The sequence below is a fragment of the Pavona decussata genome, unplaced genomic scaffold (genome assembly GCF_977016875.1).
Source record: "Pavona decussata unplaced genomic scaffold, jaPavDecu1.1 SCAFFOLD_52, whole genome shotgun sequence".
Classification (NCBI taxonomy): domain Eukaryota; kingdom Metazoa; phylum Cnidaria; class Anthozoa; order Scleractinia; family Agariciidae; genus Pavona; species Pavona decussata.
Window position 1 is genome coordinate 42,978 of NW_028145474.1, and position 17,787 is coordinate 60,764.

Consider the following 17,787-nt stretch of genomic DNA (forward strand, 5'->3'; position numbering starts at 1 on the left):
GCTATCCAATGATAGTATCAACTTGTGATCAAAACATTGCAACAAAAACTTGTGACAAAACTTGGTTTTTATTTGTTTTTTGATAAATATTTGATTTGAACACTATGACTCATCTTTTGTGATGAGATATTTAATTTTAATGTTTTTGGAGAAAATTTGGTTTCAATATCTTTACAATTATTTGGTTTGTTTTTTGTCAAATATTTGATTTCGAGACTTTGCATCATCTTTTGTGGTTTCAATATTTTCGAAAACATTTTTGTGTAATTATATTATATACTATATTTATACAAAAATGAAATCCAAAATATTGAAAAAACCAAAAGATGTTTCCAAGCAGGTGGAATCATCTCTGTGCCAATTCCTGCATTGCAAAGATGAATGTGAATTTTGTGGATATCATGATGAATCCAAAGTTGAAACACAACCATCAATGCCTGATTGTTGTGGATCACAGAATTTGAAAAACATGGAATGTCAATTAACGTGTGTTGCTTGTGGACAGGTTGTTGGTGAAGAATACAAAACAGAATACATCAATTTTCATGTCAATTTGTTCAAAATATACAAGAAAACAGTGTATAATAGAAAATACCATTTGTCGCATACATTAGATAAAATTATTTTGAAAAACAAAGTTGAAATCAGTTGTTCAACCAATTTCAAAATTCATAAAATATTCGTTGAAATAAACAAAATACTGCCACAAATCAATGGTAAAAGAAAGAGAATAATCAGTTTGAAATATCTTTTGCATAGAATATTGCAATTGATGAAAATTGATTCTTCCCAAATTGAGTTGACAAAATCCAAAAAAACAATGAAATTATACAATGTTTATTGGGATAAAATTATGGACATTATTGGACCTGAAATAATACGTATAATCAATCAAACATAAGTGAATATCTGATATTTTTTATCATATTTGTTACCCCATTTATCGACAATCGGCGAATTATCCAAAATGAAATCATCATTTTGAGTAAGCTTGTTTGTCAAATCATCTCTATCAAAATGTCCATTTCTCATTATTTCTTTTATTTCATTTAATAAATGTCCGTAAGTTTGAAAAGCATATTGGCATTGATAAAGTTTGATTTCAACTTTTTTATGCTTCATATAAGCTTGAATTATGACAGACACTGATGATATTGCCAATAATGAAGCTCCACTGGTTGCAACCGATGATGCAATACCACCAGTTGCAAATACAATGGATGAAATATTACCAGCGAATTCCCATTTTTTGAATCTTTTGTATGCACTTTTGTACATCCACATATTTTTGTGATATGACATGTAATAAGCTTTCAATTCATCAATTTCTTCTGTTGATAATCGATTTGAAATATGATTGAAATCAATTATTAATTTCTCCTTTTGCATATATTATATGGTTATCTTATTTTTGATGCAATAATAGAGACCAGTTATTTGACCCAAAAACATGAATTTTTTCATCCAATTGAATGTTTCTTTCTCATTAATGGTGTACATGTATCCTTTGTCACGATGATATCTGTTGTAAAATTGGCCATAAGCATCATGTAATATTCCATGTGATCTGATATATGGTTGCCAACCAAATAATCGATGGAGAATAGCTGTTAACCATCCATCTCCAGGCCCAATTAATCCGATTCCATCATGAATTAACTCTTTGTAAACTTCATCAGGTAAACCTGTGTTGTAATGTTTTTCATACAAATATGTGAATATTACGATACTTTTTATCATGCATTCCTGTCTGGGTAATATTGGAAGACTCAATTTACGGTGAAAATCTATCATCGATGTTCGAATGTGTTCTTGCAATTCTGACAATTCTTTCATTATACAATTTGATTACAATATTTTTATAAAATAAAGTAACGGAGTCCACGACCTAGTGGACATTATTGTCAGGTAATTGTATCCTAATATATTCAACAAAATACTTCATTGTCCAATCAGATGGATGATTGTTGAAGTAGCAATAATAGTTTTCAAATGACACATCAAAGAAGAATTCCAATTGATCAAATGATGATGACACCAAATCGGATTTGGAATGATGATATCTGTCATTTCTCCTGATATATGTGTTTGTCACAATAATCTCTTGCAATGTATTGATTCCTGCAATGTCATCTTTACTCAATAATTTTATCCATGTGTAATTTGTTTTTGGTATTGTACCACTTTTTCTTCCTATTCTCATTGCAACTTGATTGTTGAGAAACGTTACAGCTTCCTGAGCTTGTTGAGCTTTAAACTGAGCCAGAGCTTGTTGTATTTGTGTTTCAACATATGGTTTGATGATGTCCTCATTGTTGTTTATTAATTGTTGGAGTGAAATTGCATGATTTGAATTAACTCCATCTTTTATCACCAAATGTCTGTTTTCTGTATCCAAATGACCATCATCATTCAGATGTATTGGTTCTCTATATTTGAATCCATCTGGTAAGTTGTCATAAGTTACTGTGTATTCTATTTTATTTCCATTTTCATCAAGAATATGGTTTCCATTTTCATCTTCAATGTATGGCATATCTATTATATATATAATGTTGATAATTCAAATTGATATTTACCTTGAAAATTACTCACTACACGTCGTCCATCATTTTTATCAATAATGACAGCCATTTCTATACTATGTAATTTTGCATTAGTTGTCATACTATTAATTCCTGATTTAATTGACATTGAAAAAGTATGATGTGCACCCCCTTCTCGCGTCACAATGGATACAGCAGCATTTGTTACTGTTGAAGTTGTTGAAATAACAATTCTTTTTAATCTTATTTGTTCATAAACAATCATATTTGTCCCCACAAAATTTTTAAAAAAACCAAATTTTATTTCACCTTCAATTGTATAATGACATTCAGAATTAACCAACACACGTCTATTAATTGCATCTTGATCAAGTAATGCATCACCAACATTTATGATACGATTATTGTTTACATTAACTATTTTATTAAAATTTGCATGATATCTTTCAAAATAATTAGAGTATAATATTTTCAATTCAAAAGTTCCATTAACAGCAGTTCCTGCTCCAATATTATCCAATATTGACATAGAATCAATACTGACAAATTTTCTTGATTTAGGCAAAGCGAATGTATTGCTTCCACTTATTATGTTTCCAATTCTGTGGTATGTGTCAGTGTTGGTTGTTTCACCTTGTTTTTTCCCATTTATCAAAATTTGTGCATTTGCAACTTGTTGATTGCTTTGGAAAACAACGGAGTATAGATTGAAAAAGTTATTTCCATCAGCAGCGATTTGAAAATTATTTGTTGGATTTGTTCTTTGGAAAACACCACTGGCAATAGTTCCAGTGTATTTCGTTTTGAATAAGTTGGTAAAATAACCCAAATTCATTGCTTCAGAATCAAATATCGGATTTAATAAACCAGAAATAATCTTATTATTCATATCCATATTGACTTTCATATCCATATCTCCATTTTTATATTCAAACATGACATTGTCCAAGCCGTCATACACTCCTGGATAAACGCTATCTGACCAATCTTTTACCCCATAAACAACCAGATGACATTGTACTGGAGTCGCTGTGGCAGTTCCATGCATCGTCAAATAGATGTAATTTGGAGTTTGTTTGCTGTTGTTATTGAATTGAACCAATAGCTTGCTATAAGCAGTGAAATCACGCTGTACAGCTTTGTGGATGTATGCTTCAGAAGCTGTACATGATAATTGAATATTAGTCATTTCTGGTGGGTAGAATTCAAACACAATTGTGTATGTTCCAATAGCAAGAGTATAAATATTGAAACCTATCCTTGATCTGTAATCATTACTTCCACTGTCTTTAATCAATGTGATATCATAAGCTTTTTTATTCTGATGGGGGGATTGATTGAAAGCAGCTATTCCATACACTGTGATATTGTATTCTGAACTGCTTTCATCGGTATCTGTAAGATATTTGAATTCATTTGTTTTATGGCTGCTGACAAGATGACTTTGCTCCAATTTGTCATCAAAATATTTTTTGGTAGTAGCATCATTATCATCAGTTGGTTGAGCCATATCTTTTATTTGTTTATTATTCATATCAAGGTTTCCAGTCATTGCAACACTTCCATCTTTTTTCAAATATACACTCAAATCACTTCCAACAGATGGTATTTTAGCTATTTCTGTATCAACATATGCTTTAGTGGAAGCATCATTGGGATTGGAAGGATTTCCAAGAACGATTATTTTATGACCTCTCATATCTAATTCACCACCAAGAGCATTGGATGTTAACCTGTTGAGAAAGTTATGATCAACGTAGTGTTTATTAACAGCATCGTTATCATCAGTTGGTTGAGCCATATCTTTGATTTTATGATTGTCCATATCGAGGTCACTATTGGAGACTTTTTGTAAATATTTAGTATCACAGAAACCTAAATTAACAACATCATATGTATTTTGTATATTGGCTCCAAGATTAGTAATTTGTTGATTACCCATATCCAGATTTCCAGTCATTTCAACAGTGCCATCTTTTTTCAAATATGTAGACAAATCAGGTGATGGTATTTTTTTAATCTCATCATCGACATATTTTTTATTCGCCGCTTGATCGTTATTATCGGGTTTTAAAACACTAATATCAAAAAATGTTTTCCGTCCAGTAATATGTTGTTCTGTTGATGTAACCATTATTTCACTTTTAGCTCGTCCACCATGGCCATCAAAGTTTTTCAAATCTGGTATATTAAGATGAATGTTTTCATAAGACTGATGCTCAGTCAATAATCGAACATCATTGGAGCTGCCAGCACCGTCTGGCGTGTCTTGTAGATAAATACTATTGGTATGAACACTTCCACTGTTGCTGTAAATTACTGCTTTATTAGCTCGCACATCACCAGGAGCATTATCCAACAATTGTATTTGGCTCTTTGTGACAACATCATTGGGATCAGCTCCTTGTTTAACATTAACAAGTTTTTTGTTTTGTATATCATAATTTCCATTTGGGGTTAATTTAAACCCTATTCCTTGAGGCCCAGCGGCTCCTTGAAGAGGAACCGTTGTGAAAGAAGACGATGAACTATGTTCGTTGAATATTCCCATTTATATCATTTGGTTATATTGTTCCATAAAAATTCCTGTTAATTCTCTTCATGGGCTTATCAACATATAGAAATGAAAATGGCTCTTTGGTTGCTTTAATGTATTTATCCTTTTCGACACCCAACTCACGGGATATCAGACCTCTTTCATTGCTGCTAGGAAAGTCATAGACACAGAAATGAGAGCAATTGAGTCGAATATCTTTTGGTGTTTTGTAGAACGATTGGCTCAGATCAATAACAGAGCAGTTCTTGTGTCTGCCACGAATGAAATAATCAATCAATGGTTTCTGGTTTTTTTCACAAATAAAGTCATCAAATATGACTATCTTCTGGGCATCTTCATCCTTCAATTCCTCCACTGGAATTATATCATCATTGCTACAAACAAGGACATTATACCCGACACTATTTGATATATCAGTCAATGTTTGTAGCATATCCTTGTATTTTTGTTGCTCCAAATTTTTGGCATACAAATGTATTCTATCATAATACAAAAGTGGTTTCATCAGCATATGGTACAATAAATTTGTCTTTCCAGATCCTGAATTACCACATATTAACATCCGAAACGTGTCACTTGGCATGTAACCATACAATCTTTTGAAATTAGTGTTTTTATCATGTCTATCATAATTTGGGATTTCCATGTATATCAATACATTATATAAGTTAATAATATAATGGATCTACAAAGATTAAAACAACTATCTGAAGCCAAGATTAAGGCTGGAACAATAACCAAACAAGTTAGAGATACATTGAAGGAGTACAAGCATGATAAACAAGATTTACAACAAGGTTTATCAGAAACTTTCAAACCAATTATTAAAGCTCAAGAGGAAACAAAACAAACAATTGATGAAAAACAAGACAAACTGATTGAACAATTGGAGAAAAACCAAAAAGCGTTGACTTCAGGTTTGGAAGACATTGCTATGTTAACTTATCAACCAGAAACAAAACCACCAGAAGCAAAGCTACCAATTGGCTATAAACCATTAATGATGTCACCTGATGTTGAATCAAATTTGGATGCTGGTTTTGATATTGATGAAATCCAAAAATTGATGCAATACGATCTTGCACCTCCGAGTTCTGTTCTCCAAGCTTCTATGCAAGGAGATATTGACATCAAGGATTACGATGCTAATATTAGCAAAATGTTGAAAAAACTTGGAACAAAGAAGGGTCCTTTATCCAAGGGCCAAGGAAAGACCAAGAATAAAGACAAAATTGATAAAATAGATGAAGATATAAAATTATTGCAAAAATACAGAGGGCGCATTAAAATAATCCCAGAAGGAATGAAAACCATCAAAAAAGGTTCTGGTTATACTCAACCAAAGAGAAATGCATACAAAATATCATCTTCTGGGAAATATGGTGGACTGATGATTGATATTCCAAAATTAATGGGACAACTCAGACTTGTGGCAACAAAAGATAAACGCAAAGTTATGGACAAAAAGGTTGATTTCGATACAATCGATTTATTGACCAAGAGATTTAATTCAAAGAAGAAATACAGTGATATTGCCAAAATGGTATTTGATGAATTGAACCAACTCAGTGAGATTCCAATCCATAAATCCAGCAAAAAATTCAAGAAATTGGGCTCTGGTGTTGTTTATTTCAATGATGCTAATGATTTGATTGACAGAATGGAATTGCTTGGTGGATCCATTTTGGCTGGCAATAATGGAGTCAAAGAGGAATTTTCACAAATAGCCCATAAATTGAATCAACTTGGCTTGATAAACAACAAACAACTCATTGATTTATTGCAACAATATATAATTCGCTAGGTCGCGTAATCAGTTACATAATTAATTATATAACTGAAGTATATATGCAAGAAAGGGCGATACATATTTCATCTGTTAACCGACAAAAAATAGGTCGAAGTCGGCCTGAAGACTTTATTATCAAATTTGATCCACCATTGAAGCTTGACACAACAATGAGACATGAGCTAGCTGTTGATCGAGTTTCAATGACATACTCGTGGCATAATGTCAATGCAGGATACAACAATAATACAATAAAATACAGCCCAGATAATGGTACAAATTGGAAGACAATCACATTTGTTGATGGAATGTATTCATATGATGATCTTGATGATTATATCACTCAATCAATAATTCAAAATGGAGATAAACCATCTTCCAGCAAGGGCATCAATCTATATTTTGTGCTTTCATCATATAGAGTTGTCATTGAGCTGGACAACCAATGGAAGCTTGATATTAGAAACTCTAATTTTGGAGCACTTATTGGATTTGAACCAAAGTTAATTAGCCAAACTGAACATGGGACAAAATTGCCAAATATTACCAATGATATTGACGTTTTGGACATTAATTGTGATATAATAACTGATAGCCTCAGTGATGGACGATTCACAAATACACTGATAATGATACCCACTGACAATTTAACAAGGAGTTATCCCTTTACTTTTGAGCCAAAAAGAGCATTATACAGCCCAGTTTCCAAGTCAATTATTTCAGAAATGGGGATAACAGTGACTGACGCTTTGGGTCGGCCAATTGACTTGAATGGCATTGACTGGTTCATGAGCTTGATTCTCAGGTCTAGTTTAATATAATATATCAATATATGGTACGACAAAGTGAATTTAAGCCACGTTTTGACCCAGAATTGGGTCGTTATGCGATGAAACATATACATGGTGAAGGAATTATGGATGTTTTCAGATCAGTTGGATCAAAACTTTTCGGAAAAACAGCAAAAGAATTAGCTAAGAAAGGAGCCAAAACTGCAGCTGAAAAAGCAGTCACCAAAACTGGTGAGTTTGCTGGTAATAAAGCAGGTGATAAAATAATTCAATTATTGAGCAAAAAACAACCTTCCAAAACAAAATCAGTGACAATGAGCCAACCAAAAATGGAGCAGCCACTGACTGATTTTCAAATAGCTGAGAGAGTTAATAGGATGATATCTGGTGGAAAACTCAAAAGAAGGAGGAAATGAAAATAATGTAACATATCTGTATAAATGAAATCATTCAGAAATCCAAAATACATTGAGAGATACGAAGATGTCTTCTTCCAATTGGAGACACCATTGAATACTGGTAATCCAGGAAATAATAGGTCACAAAAGAAAGATGGTTATCGTTTTGTTGTTGACAACACAGGAGAAGTGACCCCATTTGATTGGTATAATGCAAGAATATCAGTTGGTTTTAAAGTCCAAACAATGCAGAATGCAAATATAGCAGCTGAAGACCATAATGGTATTGTTAATGGTTCACACAGTCTTATACATGATTTCGATGTAAGATTGAATGGTAAAATGGTATATGATTGTAATGATGCAAATCATTGTGTTAATATCAAGAATCTATTGGAATATAGTCCAGGATATGCTCAATCGACAGCAACAAATGAGTTTTTCTATCTGGATACAAACCGACACGCTGAAGAACGATCGGCTGAAGATAACTACAATAAAGGATTTGCTGTAAGAAAAGCACTTTTGGGTCTATCAGTGGTTGTCAATACAGAAATACCATTGAATCGATACTCATTCTTTGAAGCATTGATGGATGAGTTATTGCCATCAACAAGATTGGAATTAAATTTGCAGATTGAATCTGATACTATTCTAATATGGCAAGCTGGGGCTGATTGTCGTGTAATTATTACCAGAATGGAGTTGATTGTACCAAGAATCACTTTCAATTCAGAGGGGCAATCACTGTATATGAGTCAGTTTTTGAAGCCACATAAATGGGTTTATTTGCGAGAAAATATTGAGAGAAGTAATTCTTCAACACAAAGAAGTGGTCATTTTCAGATAACAAGTGGGATTTCAAAACCAAGGCATGTATTTGTTTTCATTATCAATGATGCAAATCTTGCTGCACAAACAGTAAATCCATTTTTGTACAATACATTTAGTGTATCAACAGATCCCAGAACATTGCTAAATTGTCATTTATCTGTGGCTAATGGCAATGAATATCCTGATGTACATTACACTCCAGAGGCTGATTTGACTCGAGTTTACAGAGATGTCCTCAAATATGTGCATGCAAATAATGAATACAGTCAGGGGACTTTGTTGAATATCAATAACTTCAAAACACTATTTCCATTCTTGTATTTCGATTTAACAAAACAAAAAATGGATATCAAAGATGGTACCACAAAGCTGACATTCCACTATGAATTATCTGGTACAACTGCAACTGCATATTCAGTTTATGCATTGACATTATACGAGCAAGACGCTGAGCTCATTCAAAAAGATGGTAAAATATTGTTTCGATAAATGGAATAAATTTTTAATGTAACGTTAGTTATATAAAAGATATGACAACTTATCATTCACATGGAGTAAACCTATCAATTGGGCAAAAAGATAGACTAGCAAAAGCATTAAAAAACAATTCAGCAATAACAATAAGATTATCAAATTCTGAATTAACTGGACCGGATCAGCTGATGTTAACCAAAACACAAATAAATAGGCTGAAAAAGGCAATGCAAAACAAAACTGGAGCAGATATTAAAATAAGCAAAACACAGATACGAAAAGCTGTACAACAAGGAGGCAGTCTTTGGTCATCATTATTCAAAATTGGCACAAAATTACTACCAATGGCAACGAAAGCAGTTGGACCATTAGCTACTGGAGCACTTTCTGGGCTTGCAAATGTGGGAGTCAATAAAATATTTGGTAGAGGACAAGCTGGTGGTTTCCTCATTCCTCAAAATAAAATTGATCAATTAATAAAATACAAAGATTGGCTTACTGAAGCACAAAAGAAGCAAATTGTCAATGCAATACATACTGGTGGACAGATTGTAATTAAACCAACTAAGACACAATCAGGAGGTTTTTTGGGTACTTTACTGGCTTCAATTGGCATTCCAATGGTTTTGAATGCATTAATGGGTAAAGGCTTGCAGGTGGATAGAAGTAGATCCAGAAGATCGGTCCCAGTTTTTGTTCCAAACACAACCAAAAAAGATGGTGGTTTGGTCCTACCAGTTAATTATCGACCGCCTCCATTTTTCGGTACATGGGATCAGTATGGTAAAGGGAAAAAAAAACCAAAAAAGGAAAAGGTCTGTTGTTAGGCAAAAACAGTCCATTCAAGGGGATTCCATTAATCGGAGACATTCTATGAAATTCATAAATAAACCACTCAGTAACTTTGAACTCATTGATTGGGTCAAAAAACTCAAAATAAAACACTTTAGAGGCATTTACAGCAGAGATAATCTACCACAAAAGATGAAAAAAGATGAAGTTGGTATCATTAACCTGGATTCACAGATTGGACCAGGTACACATTGGGTTGCGTATCGAAACGGAGACAAATATGTAGAATATTTTGATAGTTTTGGGTTAATTATGCCAAAAGAAATTATGCAATTCATGTCAACAAGTGGCAAACGATTAATGTATTCAGGTGATGAAATCCAGGAAAGAGATTCAGTATTATGTGGCTATTGGTGTTTGTATTATTTATTTGAGAGACAAAAGGGTACAAGTATATTGAAAACAATCCACAATGCACATTTTGACATGAACAATCAAAGTGTCAATCATAATTTTATAATCCAATATTTTAAAAAATTATCTAATTAATTTGTATAATGGTTGATATAAGATATTGTGAAGAGTGTGATGAGTACACAGAATTTTCAGGAAAATTATGTTTATGGTGTACATTGGTAACAGATTCTGAGTCAGACTCTGATGATAATTAATCTAATATAGTGATATAAAATGGTCAAATCATATTGTGTTAAACAAAAGAAAGAAACTGAATGTGTTCAGCCTTCAGGTTACAAGCAAGCCAAAAATGGTCGGCTTATGTTCTTCTGTACCTGTGCCGAATGTGGTATAACTAAAACCAAATTTGTTAAAAAACAGGGAAACTAAATAGCCCCTCTGAAGGGGGGGGCATAATGGATACTTTAGCATCAACTGGTGCTGATATCTTAATTCAACATGCATTACCATGGATGGGAAAAAAAGCAGTTGAAATGGGTCGATATTATGGGTCTGAAGCACTTAGAAACCCTAAATTGCAAAAAAAAGCTATTGATTATGCTATCTCTAAAGCAACTCCTTTTGTTCAAAAGACTGGATCAGAGATGTTTGATAAATTATCAACCAAAGTAAGGCCAAAAAAAAGGTACAAAACTGACCGAAAAGAACTTGATGGTGGTAATTTAGATACAATTTTAGAACAATTTGGCACACCAGGTAAGGTTGCATCGAAGTCGATGGATGTTGTTGGAACATTAATTCCATCAACAAAGGAAGTCTTTGATAGATACAAATCCGGTGACATTGCCAAAAGTGCATTTAGCACAGACACTGGCATATTATCGAGTCAATTTTGGTCTGGCAAGGCTGGGAAAAATACATTAGAAAAATACAAAAATTATCCATGTGAAAGCATGGTAAAAATTGGGAGCAAATTTCACAACACACCGAAATGCTCAAGCTATGATTCAATTGGTTGGCACCCACCAAATTGGGGTGAATATGAAAAGGGAATCAAAGGACGACCCAAAAGCGGTGGCTCAATTGATATACACAAAATGATTGGTAAGCTCCCAAAACCCAAAGCTGGGTGGGTATTACCTGGTCATAAATACACTGGTCCATACAATGATTTGGAAAATCAAGTCAAATATAACCCCAAAACAGGGCAAATATTGGAAATATACGATAAACCAACAGCCAAAACAGATGCAATAGCCATGCAACATGATGTTGATTATTCAGTCTGCAAAGATGACAAAAAATGTAAATTGAAAGCTGACAAAAAGATGGTAAAGTCATTGGATGCTGTTCCATATTCCGAACGACAATGGGGACATTGGTTGGCAAGAAATGCAATAAATACAAAACAGAAACTGGGTCTTGGGGTTCCAAAAAACGTCAAAAGCCGTCGGGTAAAGAGGAAAACTGGCAAGAAGAATTAGCTAATGAGCTGCATAAATCCATAAGACGTAACTTTACTCGGCGGCGTGTTATTGTAAATAATATTGATGAAATATGGGCTGCTGATCTTGTTGAAATGCAACAATTCAGTAAATGGAATAAAGGTAATAGGTATCTTCTCATGACTATAGATGTTTTCAGTAAATACGGATGGATTGTTCCATTAAAAGATAAAAAAGGTGAGACCATAACGAAAGCATTTCAAAGCATATTCAAAGAGGGTCGAAAACCAAAGTATCTGTGGACTGATAAAGGCTCAGAGTTCTACAACAAACATTTCAAAGACTTGCTCAAAAAACATAACATTACACTGTATTCGACTGAAAATGAAGAGAAGTCATCAGTTGTTGAGCGCTGGAATCGAACGATTAAAAATAAAATGTGGAAACGATTCACTGCTCAAGGCAATACAATGTATCTGGATATTTTGCCTAAAATATTGAAGCAGTATAATAACACTAAACACAGTTCAATAAAAATGACACCGACAGAAGCATCTAAGAAAAAGAATGTAGGAACTGTTTACTTCAATCTATTTGGCAATTTGAAGCAATTATCATCTTTGCCAAAATTTAAAGTCGGTGAAAAGGTTAGAATATCAAAGTATAAAAGAAAGTTGTTTGATCGAGGTTATACAGAAAACTGGTCAGAAGAGGTCTTCATTATCGATAAAATACAATACACGAATCCGATCACATATAAACTGAAAGATCTCAATAATGAAGAAATTACAGGGAGTTTTTATGAACCAGAATTATTGAAAGCTAATCAGGAGATATTCAGAATCGATAAAGTTATCAGGAGAGATTACAAGAAGAAACAAGCTTTGGTAAAGTGGAAAGGATACAATGATACCTTTAATACTTGGATCCCAATCAAGGATTTAGTCGATGTGTAAAATCATTTCACGGTTTCACGAGTATTCGATAGCGAGTCGATTCAATAAAAAAATCTATTGTTGTGTGCAAGATAAATGATATTCTTACCTCAAAAAGCGTCTACAAACATCAGAACGATGAAAGTGGAGAAATAAATGTTCAAAAATCCCAAAACAGGAGCCATAAACATGACTTCGCAAAATGGCAACAAAATGGCCGACACGTGTGTTAACGAACTAGTGTCCAGTCCGCTTTGGGTTGTGTGCATGAAAGCGCATGCGTGTTAATCCAAATCAAGCAATATTACGCAATATACAGAAAAATAGCACCACAAGTGTAAAAATTTCAGAACTGAATGTAATATATAGGTAATCGGGCCATTGTTATATTAGTTCACAAACTCTGGTGAAGCTTTAGGGTGGTGTCAGCTGGCCCCTGACTGAAACCTGTTTAACGGCTTGTGCAGATGGTGAATTACTGAGTAGTGTGGGATGTCTTCCAGTAGACGGTACCTCCAGGGTGAGCCCGCTCAGGCCCTACTGGTTTACAGCGGGGTGCTCAGAGTTCGTCCCAGGACTCAACCTCGGTCCCAGAGGTAAACTGGGAAAGGGACAGCCGCCTTGTCAGCGGCGGGAAAAAGACCTGGCTGGGGCCAGGCAAGTAAACAGCCAACCGAGCACCCCACGTTCAGGGTTTTGTCCATTTTCGTGGCAAGTCACACAACGTCACGCGTGACAGTAACGGCATCCAGTCACACAACATCCATAATGATTATTTTTTTATCCAAATTAATGTTCAAAAATATTGTATTTATCATTCAAATCAGCGATTGATGAGTTGGTTGGATTTAATCGATGATTGTTTGTGAGTTGGTGTCATTTATGAAAAACCTAAATTTAGCGTCTCCGTTGCAGGAGTTTTGAAAAACCGAGGATAAAAATTTAGCTTCTCCGTTGCAGGAGTTTTGAGAAACCGAGGATTTAGGTTTTTAGGTTTAGGGCTGAATTCAAAGGCTGAAATAGTATTTTATGTAGTTATTGGGGTGAGATAATGTGTGGTTTATGGGGTTTAGAAAAAATATTGGATTTATAAGGATTTGTATGGGATTTTTTATCATTTTTTGAAAAGTGGGTTGATACCCTCATATATCTAACTACTTAAGACCAAACCGAACAATGGTGTTTCTTTCTCGTCTCTGTGCTGCTAAGCTATCAATGTTTCTTTCTCATATTAATTTTCACCACATGGTTGCGTCAGTTATTAAAATGTTACTTTTCCTGACCTATTTCTAACTTTACTCAGGGTAGCCCATCATCCTGGGCTCTGCGTCTTTTCAATTAAATTTCAAATAAAAAACATCCTACTTATCCAGACTTAAACCAGCAAATCAACTTGTCTGTTTAAGGATCTCTTATTACCTCATTTTTATTTTTCCTTATTTAGTTGACAATTTTTTTCGTTTATTGTTATTTCTCTAATTAGTATCATCTCAGTGTGATGTTAATTGTCAAACTGTTAATGGTATAGTCATTGGTTACTTCTGGCATATCTTCGTGACTGAAAATGGGCTTCTTTTCAGTCAGATTGCTTGCAAGTCCACCACTTTTTAGACCTATCTTCTCTTAATTAATCTGCCAAACAATTAAACCAGAGATATCACATTGTTTTTAATTCAATCCAATTCAATTCAATTTCATTCACAGTTATTACAACGAAATACAATATAAGGGAAGAAAAAAATTAAACGTGCAGAGCAATTTATTTAGTGATTTCACATTCTACGGAAGAGGTGTGTGTAGTGGCCAAAGGAGCAAGGCTTTCGTGTTGGCCACTACCTCAGTGCAGTTAAATGAAATAGGGGGAAAAGAATTTATAATACTGGTTGAAGAGCTCTGCTAGTTAAATTAGGCTTAGGGGAGGAAAATACAACAGTAAGAAAAAAAGTGTTTACAGCAAATATACAAGTACATAGTATAAGTTAATTTTTTACATTATTTATGTTTGGCTATAGAAAAAGTTTGCATTTCTAGAAAATGGTCTGTACAGGTTTTGACTAGTGGCAAATTTTCGGGAAGTCTCTTTGAATTCCATTTGAATCTCCCGTGTGTGGATTAAGGTACCCCCGGGCTAAGAAGTCACATGACCCACGTCCCCTCAAATAATGAGGTTGCATCCCGATAATACTAGAAACACAAAAGCACATCAAAGTTGATGCGGACAACAGATTTTACAGTGAAATCGTTAATGGGAGAAGGTTTGCGGTTTTTAGAGTTTTCAACAATTCTAAGGAATTGTTTGGCCACCATGTTGGATCGGTCAGAACTTCATGCCACTTACTGTTCTGTTGCTAAATATTTCTCAATTGTACCATATTTTTCAATCTGCCATTGTCCCGTGCCCTGAACCAAAATTACCGGTATTTCAAAAAAAGTATACATTTTTGCTAAAAAGATCCTAATTTATTCGGTTAATATAACATTACTTCCTACACATCTTCGGGTGTTGAAACATAGGAACTTTCGTTCTAAGTAAAACGACCTAACACTACCTCTTAATTAAAGCTGATGCCACCTACTTCATGTAGTCATGGTGTCGCCGCTAAGGCTAGTAATTTAATTGCCTTAAGAGTAGTGGATGTACTTTAACTACCAAGAAGCTGACGCCGAACTGAAAAGGAACTTCCACCAAAAGGCATTTTAAATCCAAGCCGTTTTAATATCAGCCGTCTGGAACACAGTAGAAAGCTAAAGCTCTAAATGTCATATGTTGGTGATCTAACATATATTGATGATTGTGCAATTGGATCTTATCCTATCTAAAGGCAGGTGTTCAATCCCATTTGCATTTTTTTTTCTATTAGTGCTCAATAACTTTTAAAAACATTATACAGGATGCATTTACGTGTCGAAAGATGTTCAGTATAAATTCGCCGTTCATTTTGGTATGTTTTCTCACAAACACTGAACAAGACAAACAAATTAGTGAAGCTATTGCTTCCGCTCCATTATTTATTAATAGCCTGTGAGAAGAATATGAATGGGAAGCGTGATAATAGTTTAGATATAGACATCTCCCTTCGGCGTATTGGTGCAAATTAAATCCGTCGGTGTTATCAGTACACGCAAAATTTCCTACAGTTTCAGTTCATTATGGAACACGATTTTAAAAAGTCGCTTTGTCTGAGTACGGGAATGTCCTATCTGTTTCTTTTATGTCTAATTTCAGTTCCAAATGGTTTCATCTTGATTGTGCTGTACAGAAACCCTTTGCGATGCTTCAGGAAAGCGTTTTCCGTGTTTTTGGTGTTCATTTGTGCAGTGGATCTCTTTATCGGCGTTGTAGTATGTTCTGGGGAAACCCTGATTCGAATTTTTTCCGCTTTTGGCGATCAAAACATTCCCCAAGAGGGCGATATTCTACGGATTCTGGGCTACATTGGAGTTAACAGCTCTATTTTACTGGTAACAGCAATGTCAGTCGACTGCTTTGTGGCAGTTATTTTCCCCCACTTCTATCGCCGTAAAACCAAGCCTAGGACACTAGTGATGTGCAATGCAGCCATCTTTGCGTTTTCGTCGATCTTTGCCTTACTGCAACTTTCTGGCATTTCTGTAGATGTCTACCGTTTAATAGATCAACATTTACACGCGACGTTTCCTCTTTCCACAACTTCTTTGGCCTATCTGGGAATGTTTTACTTTTTAAGGAAGCAATCGCGAGTTTCTCTTCTTAATCAACCGACCTTGTCCAACAACACAGCGCTTCACAGCAGGCGACGAGAAGCAATGGCCATAAATGAAAGAAAGTTGGCTCTAACTTCCTTTTTCATTTTACTGTTTCTTGTTCTTTCTCTGGTCCCATATTTTGTGGCTGTCATAATTGAAGTAAACTGTCATAGCTGTGGCAAACAGAACTAGTTTTTCGCGTTGAGAGAATCGTGTGTTGTGTTCCTGTTTCTCAATTCCATCGCCAATCCTCCATCGCCAATCCTTTACTTTCGCATCAACGATTTGAAGAAGTCAGTTAAGATTAATCTTGGTTTGAGTCATCAAGGCAGCGAACCAAGAGAGGATGATTCCCACCTCCTGACAACTTCAATGAGGAACAATAGGCTTGTTTTTTTGACCTATAATCAGGAAAAACCGTGATGTAAATTTTTGATGGTTTGTCTCATCTTTTAAAAACAAAAAGATAAAACAGAAGCACAACAAACCAATACAATTAAAAAATTCTGATTCTTTGGCACTGCATGCAAAATTGGTTTTAATTCTAATGTGGTGTAGATTTAACTGTTTCGCGACTTGCCTGATAACAAAAACAATTGGAATGTTATTTGCATTTGGGTCTTCCACCTGAATGTAAATTGCGTCTGTTTAATTAGAAAAATATGGCCACTTACGCATGCATTGTGTGTTCAAAAGTTTCAAGAAGGTAAACAAGGAAAATACATCAAGCAACAGGAAAATGATAACAACATGGCAGTTCTGAGGTCTCTACTCTAGGAACTTATTGATTAAAAGTAAACTTGGGTTAAAAGCTAAATATAGCGAAAAGATCTTAATTTCAGCGCCGTGTTTCACGTTACACTCAACTGTCCGTCAAATAATAATACGAAAAAACTGAAAAGCCAGAGGGTAATTCCCAGGCCAACGCCACCTTATCGAGTTTAGATGAGTTTTATATCGGAGGCATGGGGCCAAATAAGATAGCTGGAGAGTACCTACCCGATTCTAGACCAGGTCAACAATGTGGCAACATGAACTGGTAACAGTTTTAGAAATAAATCTATTATTTCAAAACACATCTTC

The 17,787-nt window shown here is 34.5% G+C and overlaps 1 pseudogene; it reads left to right on the forward strand.

Moving 5' to 3' along the window:
• Window positions 1-15,432: 15,432 nt before the first annotated feature.
• On the forward strand, window positions 15,433-17,127 carry LOC146480730 (uncharacterized; annotated as a pseudogene).
• Window positions 17,128-17,787: the final 660 nt, after the last annotated feature.